The sequence below is a fragment of the Ambystoma mexicanum genome, chromosome 4p (genome assembly GCF_040938575.1).
Source record: "Ambystoma mexicanum isolate Mex_15411 chromosome 4p, UKY_AmexF1_1, whole genome shotgun sequence".
In the NCBI taxonomy this organism is placed as follows: Eukaryota; Metazoa; Chordata; class Amphibia; order Caudata; family Ambystomatidae; genus Ambystoma; species Ambystoma mexicanum.
The window spans coordinates 1,164,113,000-1,164,126,823 of NC_090927.1; the positions used below are offsets into that span (position 1 = coordinate 1,164,113,000).

The 13,824-nt window shown below is 47.9% G+C and overlaps 1 protein-coding gene across 17 annotated transcripts in view; it reads right to left on the minus strand.

Moving 5' to 3' along the window:
* Positions 1–13,824, minus strand: part of SYNE1 (spectrin repeat containing nuclear envelope protein 1) — a 1,651,720-nt gene that overhangs the window by 584,373 nt on the left and 1,053,523 nt on the right. The window lies entirely within an intron of this gene.

A 13,824-nucleotide genomic window follows, 5' to 3' on the forward strand; every position in this document is an offset into this window, starting at 1 on the left:
CCAGAAGCACCACAGATGTAGTTTCAAAGTCGGCAGCATACAAAAATAAGTGTTAGAACTTATCATGCTCATTTTCATAGATGCATGATATAGAATTCTACTTCACAAATACTACTACGATACCAGAGCTCCCCCAGTTACCCCATGCCTGGTTACAAGGTGCATCTGATAAATCCCAACAAGCTTTCATCCTGTGGCCACCAGTGTATCATAAGCATCCATGCTGAAATCTGTCACAGAAAAACACTGAATTTCTTAGCTACCTGTTTTAATGACGTGAAGGTTTATGTTTATGATTATTAGGTTTATATAGCGCCTTAATCCAAAGCGCTGTACAATGTAACAACAAAATACAAGAATAATGAAGAAGCATATTTACAATCATGAACAAACCAATGAAACAATATGTAGAACAATTTACCTAGATGGAAGAAGGTGAGGAGGAAGGGAGAAGAGGAGGAAGTCAGGGGAAGGAAGACATTTTCAAGGGGGATAGGAGGAGGGAAAGGGTAGGAAGGTGGGAAGGGGGGAGAAAAGGGAAGTAGGAGAGGCGTGAAGGTAAGGAAGGAGGTCGTGGGGAGTGGAGAAGAAGAGATTCCAGGGAGGTGCGGAAGGAGGTGTAGGTGGGGATGGAGCAGATTGAGAGAAGTAAGGAGTTCCAATGTAGGGGGGCCAAGAGCTGAAAGGAACAGAAGCGTGAAGAGGCGCATGGGGATGGGGGAACGGTAAGTAAGAAGAGATCAGCCGAGCTGAGAACACGGGAGGGAGTGTAAATTGAGAGGAGAGAGGAAAGATAGGGGGGGCGAGGTCATGGCGAGACTCGAAAACAAGACAGAGGAATTGGAATTTAAGTTGGGAGTGGAAGGGAAGCCAGCCATGGTAAGAGAGCGAGGAGCAAGGAGACAAAGGGTATGGATATAGTAGTGGTAGAGGGATTTGAGGGGGGCTAGGTGAGAGGCAGGGAGTCCAAAAAGAATAGAAGAGCAATAGAAGAGACGAGAGAAGATGAGGGAGGAGATTTAGAGTTCATAGGCATGGAAGGTGAGGGAAGAGCAGATCTTGCGAATATTGAAGAGATGGTGGCGACAGGCGCGAGAGCTGAGAGAAATATGGTGGGAAAAGGAGAGGGTTGAGTCAAAGTGGAGACCTAGGTTGCGAGCATGAGTAGAGATGGGGAGATTGGAAGGGGGAAAAGTAGATTAAATGGGGGGCTAGGGGAAAGCATGTTACAAGGAAGGAAAAGGACTTCAGTCTTGTCAGTGTTGAGGGAGAGAAAATGGGATGACATCCAGATTTTGATAGCTGTAAGGCAGGAAGATAAAGTATGATGGAGGTCAGGCGTGAAAGAAGAGAAGGAGAGGAAAAGCAGAGTGTCATCTGCATAGAAATGGTGAGAGATACAGAAAGAAGAGATAACGGGGGCTAGAAGCAAGGTATACAGTAAGAAAAGAAAAGGGCCGAGAACTGAGCCTTGGGGGACACCGTAGTCCAAGGGAATGTATGATGAGGTGCGGCCACCCCAGGAGTCTGCAAAGGAACGATTGGAGAGGTAGGAGGAGAGCCAAGTGAGGACAGAGCCTTTGAAGCAAAAGAGTCTGAACTATGGATTCTGTTAGGCCCAGGCATGCTTTTTTTGTGTTTAAGAGAGCCCAGAGAAACCAGGTCCTGCCAGTTGGAGCATTAGATACTTTATCTAGATTGTTAAAGGTATCCAAGTGATGAGAAAAAACGTGTTTGCTGCCTACGCGGCCTGGTTTCACGTGTATGTGTATGCTGTGACAATCCTACAGATGGCGTCACTTCTCCCCAGGAGGGAGACCTTTCTTATCAGGCTATGGTAGTGAGGCCACTAACGGACAGCCCCCCCAGTAGTAGTAAGAGGACAAAGGGCCTTATGGGGAAGGACTCCCTTCCTGGGTAAAAGGATGTGAGTCTGGGGCAAGACGTGTCTAATCCTCAACCCCACAGGGCAGTGATAACACCAAAACCTATTGGGATAAGGATTCCTGCCCCTTGATGAGTTCCAATCACCTTTCAGCCTTGAGAACCCTGAAGCTTAAAAGAGCTGTAAAGAGTTCTTCCGAAAGTGCCAATCTATAATGTTGTCATGTTGTCATGATGCCTGCCCCCGGAAGACCAGACCAGGCCCAGCAGCCCTGGAAGCAGGCATCATGCCGCTTGGAGCATGCCCAAAAGCCCCAGTTAGGGGCTGTTTGGGTACAGTCCTGGCGCCTATGGCGCCAGGCTCATGAAGATAAAGTCAGTCCTGGCGCCATGGGCGCCAGGCTCATTATTGATAACTTACCTGAAGCAGACCATGCTGCATACTCACCTGAGGCAGACCATGCTGCATGAAGACACAAGCCAAATGAGGCTTAGGAGGGACTATTTTACTGAAGGGACTATTTTGTTACTTGGGTGGGGCTGTGGAAGAATACTTACCTGGATCTTCTTCCAAGGCTATTTAAACCACGCCCGGACAGCCACACGTGCTTCGCGTTATTCTGCTTGCTGCAGCGTAACGCTCACCGTTTTTTCAGCAGCTCCAGTCTTCAGCCACGCCCGCTTCAGTCCTGGGACTCCTGAAACAAGAAGACAAAAAGGATAAAGGTTAGAACAGGAGTTTTAACTTTAATCCTTACCTGAATCCTGATCCATCTCGCCACGGAACTGAAAGACAGAAGTCTTTGAAGCATCGCTTCGCATTCCTACGGCGCCGCGCTGAACTCACCTGCTTGGTGGTACTTCAGCATTCCATCACGCTCTCTCCATCTCGCGGCCGCCCTCCGACACCTAAGAAGACAAAGACAGCAAGGTGAGCAAGGGGACTCTCAAGGCCATACAAGCTACCCCCAAGGACTTACCTGATTTACCACGGGAGGTACTCGCCTCATTTCGGGTCGGCGCAGTCAACTCTGCTTCATCGCCGTACCCCGGCCCCTAAGGGGAGAAAGCAAGGACAATACCAGTTACCCCCCACAAAACTTACCTGATTTACCACGGGGGTCTCACCTCATCTCAGGTCGGCACAGTCAACTCTCCTTCATCGCCGTACCCCGGCCCCTAAGGGGAAAAACACAATAGACTTACCTGAATCTTACCGAGTGCCATTTGGAAAACTTCGAGTGGATTAATCGGCAACCTGCAAGGAATCGGACAGAGTGAAGAGCAGACATTTGAACTCTAATGAACAATTGGACTTTAGAGTCAATACTGGAACTCACCAATTCCTCTACCCCAGTGAAGTAACTAGTCATCAACGCGCCCCTGCGGTCGACGCAGGATGGAGAGCTCATCCTTCCAAACCATCAGGTGAGACTAAGGAGGGGACATCAAGAGTGATTAGTGGGAAGACAACGGGAGTGGGGAAGGTGGGTTGACACTCAATTCCACGGGTGGTTAATTCCTCTTCTCCTTTGCAGAAGAATATTCTTGCGAGCCAGACAAAGTAGGCTGAGCGGGCCAGTCCAGTCAGTCATCTCGGCGCTACACGTCACGCTGGTGGAAATTACAGCGGCCCAGTTCCGGTCGACGCCTCCGTGGGAACCAGGTGAGCGTAACAGAACGCGAAGCCCACCCACAAATACCCACCTGGGCGTCATGGAGACCTCGGAAACTGATCAGTTGGCCCAATTATTAGGGGAATTAAGGGCCGAAGTGCATTCCGTCCGCCAAGAAACCAATGCCCTCAGGAGGGAACTGATAGTGTCAAAAGAACGAACGGATGAGTTAGCCAGACAACTATTACAGAGCCAGGCTGGACAAACACCTCTACCAGGACTTGGGGCAAGTCCAGCTCCTGTACCATCGAGTAACCCGGTGCAGATAAATTTACCTGGAGCCGTTCCTTTGGCTCCACCTGAACACTTTGCCGGAGACCCAAAAGGGTTTGCAGCATTCATGAATCAATGCCGCTTGCACTTTTTATGTAGACCTGGAGCTTTCCCAAACGATCAGGCCAAGGTAGCCTTTGTACTGTCATATCTCAGCGGCAGTGCGGCGGATTGGTCCATTCCACTAGTTAACCAGGATGACCCGATTCTTCGAGATTTCCAGGGTTTCCGAACAAGCATGGAAAGACTATTCGCCCGACACTCCCGAGGACAGGCTTTGGACAACAAACTTTTATCCCTACGTCAAGGTAACCAGGATCTTTTACCTTACATTGCAACTTTCAATAGATTAGTAGTGGAAACCGAATGGCCTGAAGCCAAGCGAATCACATTATTCCATCGAGGACTTCGAGGAGAACTCAAAGATGTTTTGGCCCAAATCGTGAACCTGCCTCAAGACTGTGCTGAATATATAGATCTAGTGGTCCAGCTCGATCACAGACTTCAAACCAGGAAGGCTGACCGAACCAAGTTTGAGAACAGGGTGTTGGTTAAAACCCACGTAAGCTCCAAGGGAGTAGATGTCTCAGAACCAATGCAAATCGGGGGGGTTAAAGGACCCCTAACCCAAAAGGAGAGAGATTGAAGACGGCAACTGCAATTATGTTTATATTGCGGAACTGCTGGTCATTTTCTTCGGAACTGCCCTGTAAAACCACCCAAGAAAGTTATAGGAGCAGCAGACGAAAACCATGTGAAATCTGACTCGGGAAACGACCACGCCCGGCAAGCGTAGAGGTCCGCTTGCCGAGCTTAAAGAAGGACACTCTGATCTCGCATTTCACCATACCCATGGTCCTTGTAGATCCAGAGCAGCCATCACGCATGCACGCGGTAAAGGCGTACGTAGACAGTGGAGCCATAGGAAATTACTTGGACTGGGAATTGGCTACCAGGATGAATCTATCTCTCACCCGCAAGACCACGGCCAATGTTGTCACCACTGTAAATGGAACGGAAATTGCCTCTGGACCTGTAACTCATTCCACTGCAGAGATGACATTGCTGAGTCAAGATGGGCATCGAGAGGCTATGATGTTTGACTTAATCAAGGCCCCACAGTTTCAGCTGATACTGGGGATACCTTGGTTGGAAAAACATAATCCCTGTATTGATTGGCGAGAGAAGAGACTAACCTTCCCAGAATGTGCTCACACCTGCTACCCAAGGAAAACTCAAAACTCAGTCCTGGCCCCAGTGATTCCAGTAGCCATGCAATTACCTGTTGAATACCAAGACTTTCAGGATGTCTTCCAAAAGGAACAGGCAAACACCTTACCACCTCACAGATCGTATGATTGTCAAATAGATCTTGTACCTGGAGCACAACCACCTTGCAGCAGAATCTATGCCCTTACGGAACCCGAAAATCTTCATTTGCGCCAGTACCTAGACCAGTACCTTGCTAATGGCTTCATTCGCCCGTCCAAATCCCCTGCATCTTCAGCTTTGTTCTTCGTACCGAAAAAGGAAGGTGACTTTAGAACATGTATAGACTACCGCGCACTGAATCGGATAACCATCAAGAATCGATACCCACTGCCTTTGATCCCAGAACTACTAGACCAGGTGAAGGACGCTTGTATATACACAAAACTAGACCTTCGGGGGGCATATCATCTGGTACGTGTCAAAGAGGGTGACGAATGGAAGACTGCTTTTCGCACCAAGTACGGACTATTTGAGTACCAGGTGATGCCCTTCGGACTATGCAATGTACCAGCAGCCTTCCAGTTCTTCATGAACGATGTCCTCCGAGAGCTTATCGACGTTTGTGTGGTCGTTTACATCGACGACATCTTAGTATACTCTTTATCAGAATCTGAGCATGTAAAACACGTCCGAGCAGTCCTAGAGAAGTTACGCCAGCATAAATTATATGCTAAACTGGAAAAATGCATCTTCCACACTACGGAAGTGGAATTCCTTGGATTTATTCTGACCCCGAGAGGAATCCGGATGGATACACAAAAAGTGGATGCCATTCTTAATTGGCCTTCGCCAAGTTCAATCAAAGGAGTTCAAAGCATGCTTGGCTTTGCCAATTTCTACTGCAGGTTTATCCCGGACTTCTCGCACATTGTACATCCCATCACAACACTATTGCGAAAAAACAAACGCTTTGTGTGGACAGAGGAAGCCAAGAATGCCTTCCAAGAGTTAAAAGCTAAAGTCACATCTGCTCCCATATTAAGACACCCGCGCCCCAAGCTTCCCTACATAGTGGAAACAGATGCATCCAGTTCAGCCATGGGAGCAGTCCTTTCCCAAAAGGATCCCGAAACTAACCAGCTTCACCCAGTGGCGTTCTGGTCAAGAAAATTTTCAGCCCCCGAATTAAACTATGCCATAACCGACAAGGAGCTGCTGGCCATCAAGTCCGCCTTCAAGGCTTGGCGGCACTATCTACTGGGTGCCAGACATACCATCACGGTCATCACCGATCACCGCAACTTACAATACCTAAAGACAGCCAAAGCCCAATCTTCGCGCCAACTCCGTTGGGCATTGTTCTTCGCCGAGTTTGATTTTGTAATAACCTATCGACCAGGTTGTAAGAATGGTAAAGCAGACACCTTGTCCCGGATTGGAATGGGAGAAGCAGAAATAACTTTAGAACCCGTACCCATAATTCCGGAACAGAGAATCCTTGGCCTGACTTCCATACAGACACTGGAGAACATTCAAAACAAGATCCACCAACTCTTTGATTCCGTTGCCCTACAGGACTGGGCAAAGAAAGGTCCACAGTACTCTGTCATCGATGATTTACCTTATTACCAAGGCCGGCTATTTTTACCGCAAAAGGAACTACAGGAACTTGTCATTTCCCATTACCATGACACCTTAATAGAAGGGCAACCGGGAATTGCAAAAACCGAAGCTAAAATTAGGAAGCAATTTTGGTGGCCTACCTGGCGAAAGGATGTCAAGTCATTTGTCATGTCTTGTGGCATTTGCGCACAAAATAAAGGGCAAAAGAAAAAACCTGCTGGGTTATTGCAACCATTAGACATACCACCTACCCCTTGGCATACCTTGTCATTAGACTTCATCACGGATTTACCCCCGTACCAAGGTTACAATACCATTCTAGTTATTGTAGATCTTTTTTCTAAAATGGCCCACTTCATTCCTTTAAAAGGGATACCTTCAGCTTCAATCCTGGCCAAGGAATTCCTTGAAAATGTTGTCCGCCTGCATGGCTTTCCTTCAGTGTTAATTTCAGATCGGGGCAGTCAATTCATTTCACATTTTTGGAGGAAATGCTGCCAACTGGCACAAATTGATGTTAGGCTTTCGACCAGTCACCACCCTCAGACCGATGGTCAAACGGAGAGGACCAACCAGACTCTTGAACAGTACCTCCGTTGTATGCTACATCAGTCTGAGGGGAATTGGAAAGACATTCTGTGGATTGCAGAGTATGCGTACAATAATTCCGTACACTCAGGAACTGGACAAAGTCCTTTTTTTACCAATTATGGGCACCATCCTCGAACCTCGGATTTGGACTCTCCCCAGCATTTAGAGATGCCCGCAGTGGACCATCTCCACGCTGTTATTACGCAAGCCTTTAAAGAAGCAACCATCCATTTGCAAATGGCTAAGGAAAAATACAAAAGGGATGCGGATCAGCACAGAAGTGAAGCTCCTCAATACCAAATAGGGGACCAAGTATGGTTAGCCACTAAGCACTTACCACTCAAGGGGACTCGGACCTTTAACCCCAGGTATTTGGGACCTTTTTCTGTCAAGGCAATTATTAACCCAGTGGGCGTCAAGTTGGACCTACCTGCTCATATGCGAATCCATCCCGTTTTCCACGTGTCTCTTTTAAAGCCAGTGCAACCAGGAACAAGGCTAACCACTCCACCTGAACCTATCCTCATAGACGGGGAGCCCGAGTTCGAAGTCAAGAACATTTTGGACTCAAAAAGAGTGAGATCAAAACTCTTTTACCTAATTGACTGGAAAGGGTATGGTCCACAGGAAAGGTCTTGGGAACCTAGTGACCACGTGCATGCACCTCGTTTAGTGAAGAGGTTCCATCAGGAATTTCCAGACAAACCACGGCCAAGGGGGAGAACAACTTTAGGAGGGGCCTTGAGGGGGAGTGCTGTCATGATGCCTGCCCCCGGAAGACCAGACCAGGCCCAGCAGCCCCGGAAGCAGGCATCATGCCACTTGGAGCATGCCCAAAAGCCCCAGTTAGGGGCTGTTTGGGTACAGTCCTGGCGCCTATGGCGCCAGGCTCATAAAGATAAAGTCAGTCCTGGCGCCATGGGCGCCAGGCTCATTATTGATAACTTACCTGAAGCAGACCATGCTGCATACTCATCTGAGGCAGACCATGCTGCATGAAGACTCAAGCCAAATGAGGCTTAGGAGGGACTATTTTACTGAAGGGACTATTTTGTTAGTTGGGTGGGGCTGTGGAAGAATACTTACCTGGATCTTCTTCCAAGGCTATTTAAACCACGCCCGGACAGCCACACGTGCTTCGCGTTATTTTGCTTGCTGCAGCGTAACGCTCACCGTGTTTTCAGCAGCTCCAGTCTTCAGCCACGCCCGCTTCAGTCCTGGGACTCCTGAAACAAGAAGACAAAAAGGATAAAGGTTAGAACAGGAGTTTTAACTTTAATCCTTACCTGAATCCTGATCCATCTCGCCACGGAACTGAAAGACAGAAGTCTTTGAAGCATCGCTTCGCATTCCTACGGCACCGCGCTGAACTCACCTGCTTGGTGGTACTTCAGCATTCCATCACGCTCTCTCCATCTCGCGGCCGCCCTCCGACACCTAAGGAGACAAAGACAGCAAGGTGAGCAAGGGGACTCTCAAGGCCATACAAGCTACCCCCAAGGACTTACCTGATTTACCACGGGAGGTACTCACCTCATTTCGGGTCGGCGCAGTCAACTCTGCTTCATCGCCGTACCCCGGCGCCTAAGGGGAGAAAGCAAGGACAATACTAGTTACCCCCCACAAAACTTACCTGATTTACCACGGGGGTCTCACCTCATCTCGGGTCGGCACAGTCAACTCTGCTTCATCGCCGTACCCCGGCCCCTAAGGGGAAAAACACAATAGACTTACCTGAATCTTACCGAGTGCCATTTGGAAATCTTCGAGTGGATTAATTGGCAACCTGCAAGGAATCGGACAGAGTGAAGAGCAGACATTTGAACGCTTATGAACAATTGGACTTTAGAGTCAATACTGGAACTCACCAATTCCTCTACGCCAGTGAAGTAACTGGTCATCAACGCGCCCCTGCGGTCGGCGCAGGATGGAGAGCTCATCCTTCCAAACCATCAGGGGAGACTAAGGAGGGGACATCAAGAGTGATTAGTGGGAAGACAACGGGAGTGGGGAAGGTGGGTTGACACTCAATTCCACGGGTGGTTAATTCCTCTTCTCCTTTGCAGAAGAATATTCTTGCGAGCCAGACAAACTAGGCTGAGCGGGCCAGTCCAGTCAGTCATCTCGGCGCTACACGTCACGCTGGTGGAAATTACAGCGGCCCAGTTCCGGTCGACGCCCCCGTGGGAACCAGGTGAGCGTAACACATGTCCTTTCTTTTGAGTCTGTTATTTCTGATATTGTTAAGAAGCTGACGCTAGACTGGTTAGCTAATTCTAGCCTTTCTTTTAACAGTACTAGAAAGAAGAAAACTTAAGGAATACAGACTACTCCTATAGTTAAGATGGCAAGGAGTGAGACAAAGAAGATCTGGAGCACGTTACCACCTAGTAGGAAGAGTGCTCGACCAGCTGTTACCAATCAAACTGATGTTACAGTGGGCAAGTTGCCGCTATTTAAACTAAACAGGAAAGAAGGACTTTGTTCTTTTCTGAATCTGGAAGTAGAACACAGCAAGTGAGTACGCCATTGAAGAGCCTGTGAGATTGAAACTGGGTTCAGGGAGACTGTATCGAGGCTGCTCTCCAGAGTAACTAAGACGAGTAGCGGGATAGCTGAACTGTGTCTTGAGTCGGTTGGGAGCCGGCGCACTTCAAGTGGAGAAACTGAGAGGTGGTGCGCGACCTATGGTGGGTGCACCGTGCAGTCTGAGAACTGTGCCAAGACCATTCTACTCTGGCCGATTGCGGAGCTGCGTAGGTGAATGTATGGGGTGTACAAGAAACTGCGGTGGTGACGTGACATGTAACGGTTGGACCGTCCAGTCCAGAACCTGCACCAAGACCTTCAGCAGTACCTTGCCACGAACAAAAGCGGGCCTATGAAGAGAAGTAGAAGGCGAAAGAACAAGCCCACAACTCCCAGTAAAACAAACTTCCTCTGTGAAGCATTCCACAAGAGAAGGTAACAGGAATAAGAGTAAGTCAGGAAGGGAGGCCTGGAAATTTTGTGACTGTGAATCAAGAAGTAGAAGAAGAGAAAGTAGTGAAACACGTTGTGAGGCAATTCCCTGGCCAATTCCACAGTAGTGTGGTTCTGGGAAGTCAAGGAGGACGCAGAGAGCCTCTTCCTGGTGGGGTCAAATTAGAGAAAGTAGAGGGTGGACGAAGCCCTTGCTGGGAATGAAAGATTTGTTAAAAAAAACTGAAGATAAGCTAGTCTGGAAGAGGTTTACAGAGAACTGGGGAACACATTAGGAGAAGGGAGTCATTCTCCTAGCTCCATCTGGAAATTGAGGAACCTGTTTTGTCCTGTGGGTGTGAACCTTGGAGTATTTGTTGAAGCAGAGAACGCTGCACCCTGAGAGACTCATACCCAGGAGAAGGGAGTCATTCACCTAGGTTTTAGAGAGTACTCTTTTTCTGAGATTAGTATTTCTGTTTAATTGGTAGGTATAGCATAGGAGAATGTACTAGGACAGGGAGCATTTGATTGGGACTACAAGGACGTCCTGACTGCCCGGATTTTAGTTTGTTTGAGGTAGGGATAGATAGATTTGTTTTCCATTCAATAAAAGTTTATAGCAACCACTACGCCTCCGTTTGGTCAGACTCCTCATTCCATGCCGCCACAATGCACATATATCAATATATATATATATACAGCCATATAAATATGTGTATATTTACCGGTACTTGCACACACAAACATGCCTCGCTCACACATTTGAGCTGCTATCACTAAAAGGAATTTGGTGAAGCTTCAATTAGTTTAGGTCAGACCAATTCATATAATATTGAAATTGGTTGAGCTCTTTCCTCCCAGGTAAAGGCGGCCTTTTTTGTGCTTCCTTTTTGTAGTAATGTGGAACTTATTGTCTAGGAGAGCTATGGTACATACACAGTTTGGCACATTCAGGGTTGGTCAGTGCATCTGCAAGATAATTATTTTAAATGGTTCTCTTTCTACATATATTACTTGCTGTCTTAATGCCTGAATATGTTAAAATAATTGCTCTGAGGGGGCGCAGACAACATGGCCGCTTAGCATGTCGTTTCCCTTTCCCCACACCTAACTATGGCTTGTGGGCAGCCTCCAGAAGTCAGACTCCATGAACCCATGATCCATAATGCTGAACAAAGCCCTTGGGAGGGCAGCGGTACCCATATCACCAACCCTGGTATCAGAGGAATCACTCCTGCTCTGTGCGACACCAAGCGGCCTTGTAGGCTTTCAATGAAAGAGATCAGCGGCATTGTGTGGAGGCCGTGTCCGCCGCCAAGCAGAAAGGAGATGGAGGAGTTAACACGATAGTCCCTTGGCTCCATCAGTCACTTAGTAAACACAGACTGGGCCCGGAGCAGCACAGCACAGTGATCACGGAGCAAGGCTCTTTAACCTCCCTCAAGCCGCAGCCCCTTGGCAGCAAGACGCAGTAGAATAAACTGCTGAAAAGACACAGGCAGAGCAGCACTCGGAGCAGAGTGTTGTCAGCAGTAAGAGGTGTCAGCATTGAAGAGTTCCCAGCAATGGTCCTCTAAGGTAAGCATTGCACCAGTGCACCCTTGCACAGGGTGCCTGACCAATACTGGGCATGGTTGTAAGATTGGGTTATTAAGGAGATCCGGAGTAGCTGCACTTTTGCTGGCAACTCCCTTACTGCAACTGCCTTACTGCAAACTACACCCTGGGACATTGGCGTCCCTTTGCAATTTCTGTCACAGGTCTCGTCACCTCTCCCCATGGGGAGACCTTTACTATGAGGCTAGAGAGGTGAGGCCGCCATCCAATAATCTCCCTAGGGTTGGTAATTTGCAGGAGGACCTCATAGAGAGGGCCTCCCCCTCCTGCGGGTAAGGATATCCATCTGGGCAACAGTCTATCTAACCCTTCCACCACCTGCAAGTCCCTTACACCATCACTATCCTCTACTTGCACATTTGATAGCAAGGTCATGTACTATTGCAATGCATTGGCTGTGCCCTATGAAGAACCTACTGGGACAAAGAAGAGCACAGGAGACATGAAGAATGCTCCATATATCCAAGTACTGAGACGGGGTGGCTCACAGGAGGCATGAGGAGTACCAAAGAGTCAATGACAACAGGGATTGAGGTTACGCTGGTGCAGAGTCAGCTCTATAAAGTAGACACAGAAGAAGGACTCAATGGCTTCCCATTCTGGAGAGCCAGGGAGTTTCAAAGCTCGTACGAGAATTGGAGAGAGTGCAGCGTAGAGGACGTCAGCAGGACTAAGCCCGCTGAAATTGTGGCCATAGGGACCATTGAAAGTTTAATAAAACTCTTGAACTGTCCTCGAGTGTTGGAGCATATCTGGAGCTATCTGTCACAAAGGAAACCTTAAAAGACTCTGTTGGACCACCTTCAGAACTTGCCATCACAGGAGTATGTATTCAGTTCTAAGGTGTATGGATTTACGGAGTGGGGCCTCTGTTAAAAATGGGAATTCTGCCATAACAACAGAGAGGGTGGATGAGAAGACTACCATGGGCCTTCCTTTCTAATAGTTATAGTTCTGGAGCTGAAGAAACACCTTTCTACAGCACAAACACCAAAGGAGATTTTGCCAATTGGCTAGTGGGAAGCCAGTGTTTCGCACCACAAACACTGAACAGGAAACCAATCAATCCATGTGGCATATGAAGGTATTGAAAATACAGAGACACCAGTACTGCCCTTCCCAGTAGTAGAAGACTTAGCTGCAAAAGTAATCATTTTATTTTTTATTCCATTGACATTTTAAAAACAATGAACCATTTGGCCTGTCACTTTGCATTCTAGGAAGGAGTCCAAGAAATTATTTTTGCATAGACACAACAGACAGCAGAGATCATGGATGTGCAGGAAACACATCAGAGGAAGCCGCCGCCCCTGCTGCCGCGCGCCTTCCAGGCCACCACAGAAATAGCAGGGGGCTCCGTAAGGAGCCCCACAATCCATCTCTGTGGTGGCCATATTAGTACAGTATTTTGTTTGAATGAACAGGATGCTGCACCCTTGTTAAATGCCATTGCTTTGCTTGGGCCTTTAACTCGGGCCCCGGGCTGATAAACCCTAATCCGGCCCACCGATCGGGTGTCCACGCTTAAGAGAAACATATGAACTGGAAGAAATCACTGATGCCCTGCATGACATGCAGCCATCTAATGAAATGGATCGGTCCACTTTTCTGGGTAAGCAGGGTATAGGCAGGGAAGATGGACTAAACCGGTTATTATATTACTCGGATTTGCAGACATACAGGGTATTGGGGTGCGAGTCTAGAGATGGCCGTTGATATCTAAAAAGGTAATGGAAATGATTAAGAGACATGGAGAAGCCATACTAAAGAACTACAGGTGAGTTAATACATAGTCACCAGACGGTCTCTGACATTCGTTGATAAGGGAAAGGGTGGGTAAAAGGAAGGAGTAAGAGAAGAGGGTGGGAGATGGGGGTACAACTGTTTGCAAGCTTTTATAACATGCCATGTGAAATGTTGAGTATATTATTATGATACTGCAATAAAAATGAATAAAAAAATGGTAATGCGTCTGAAATGAAAG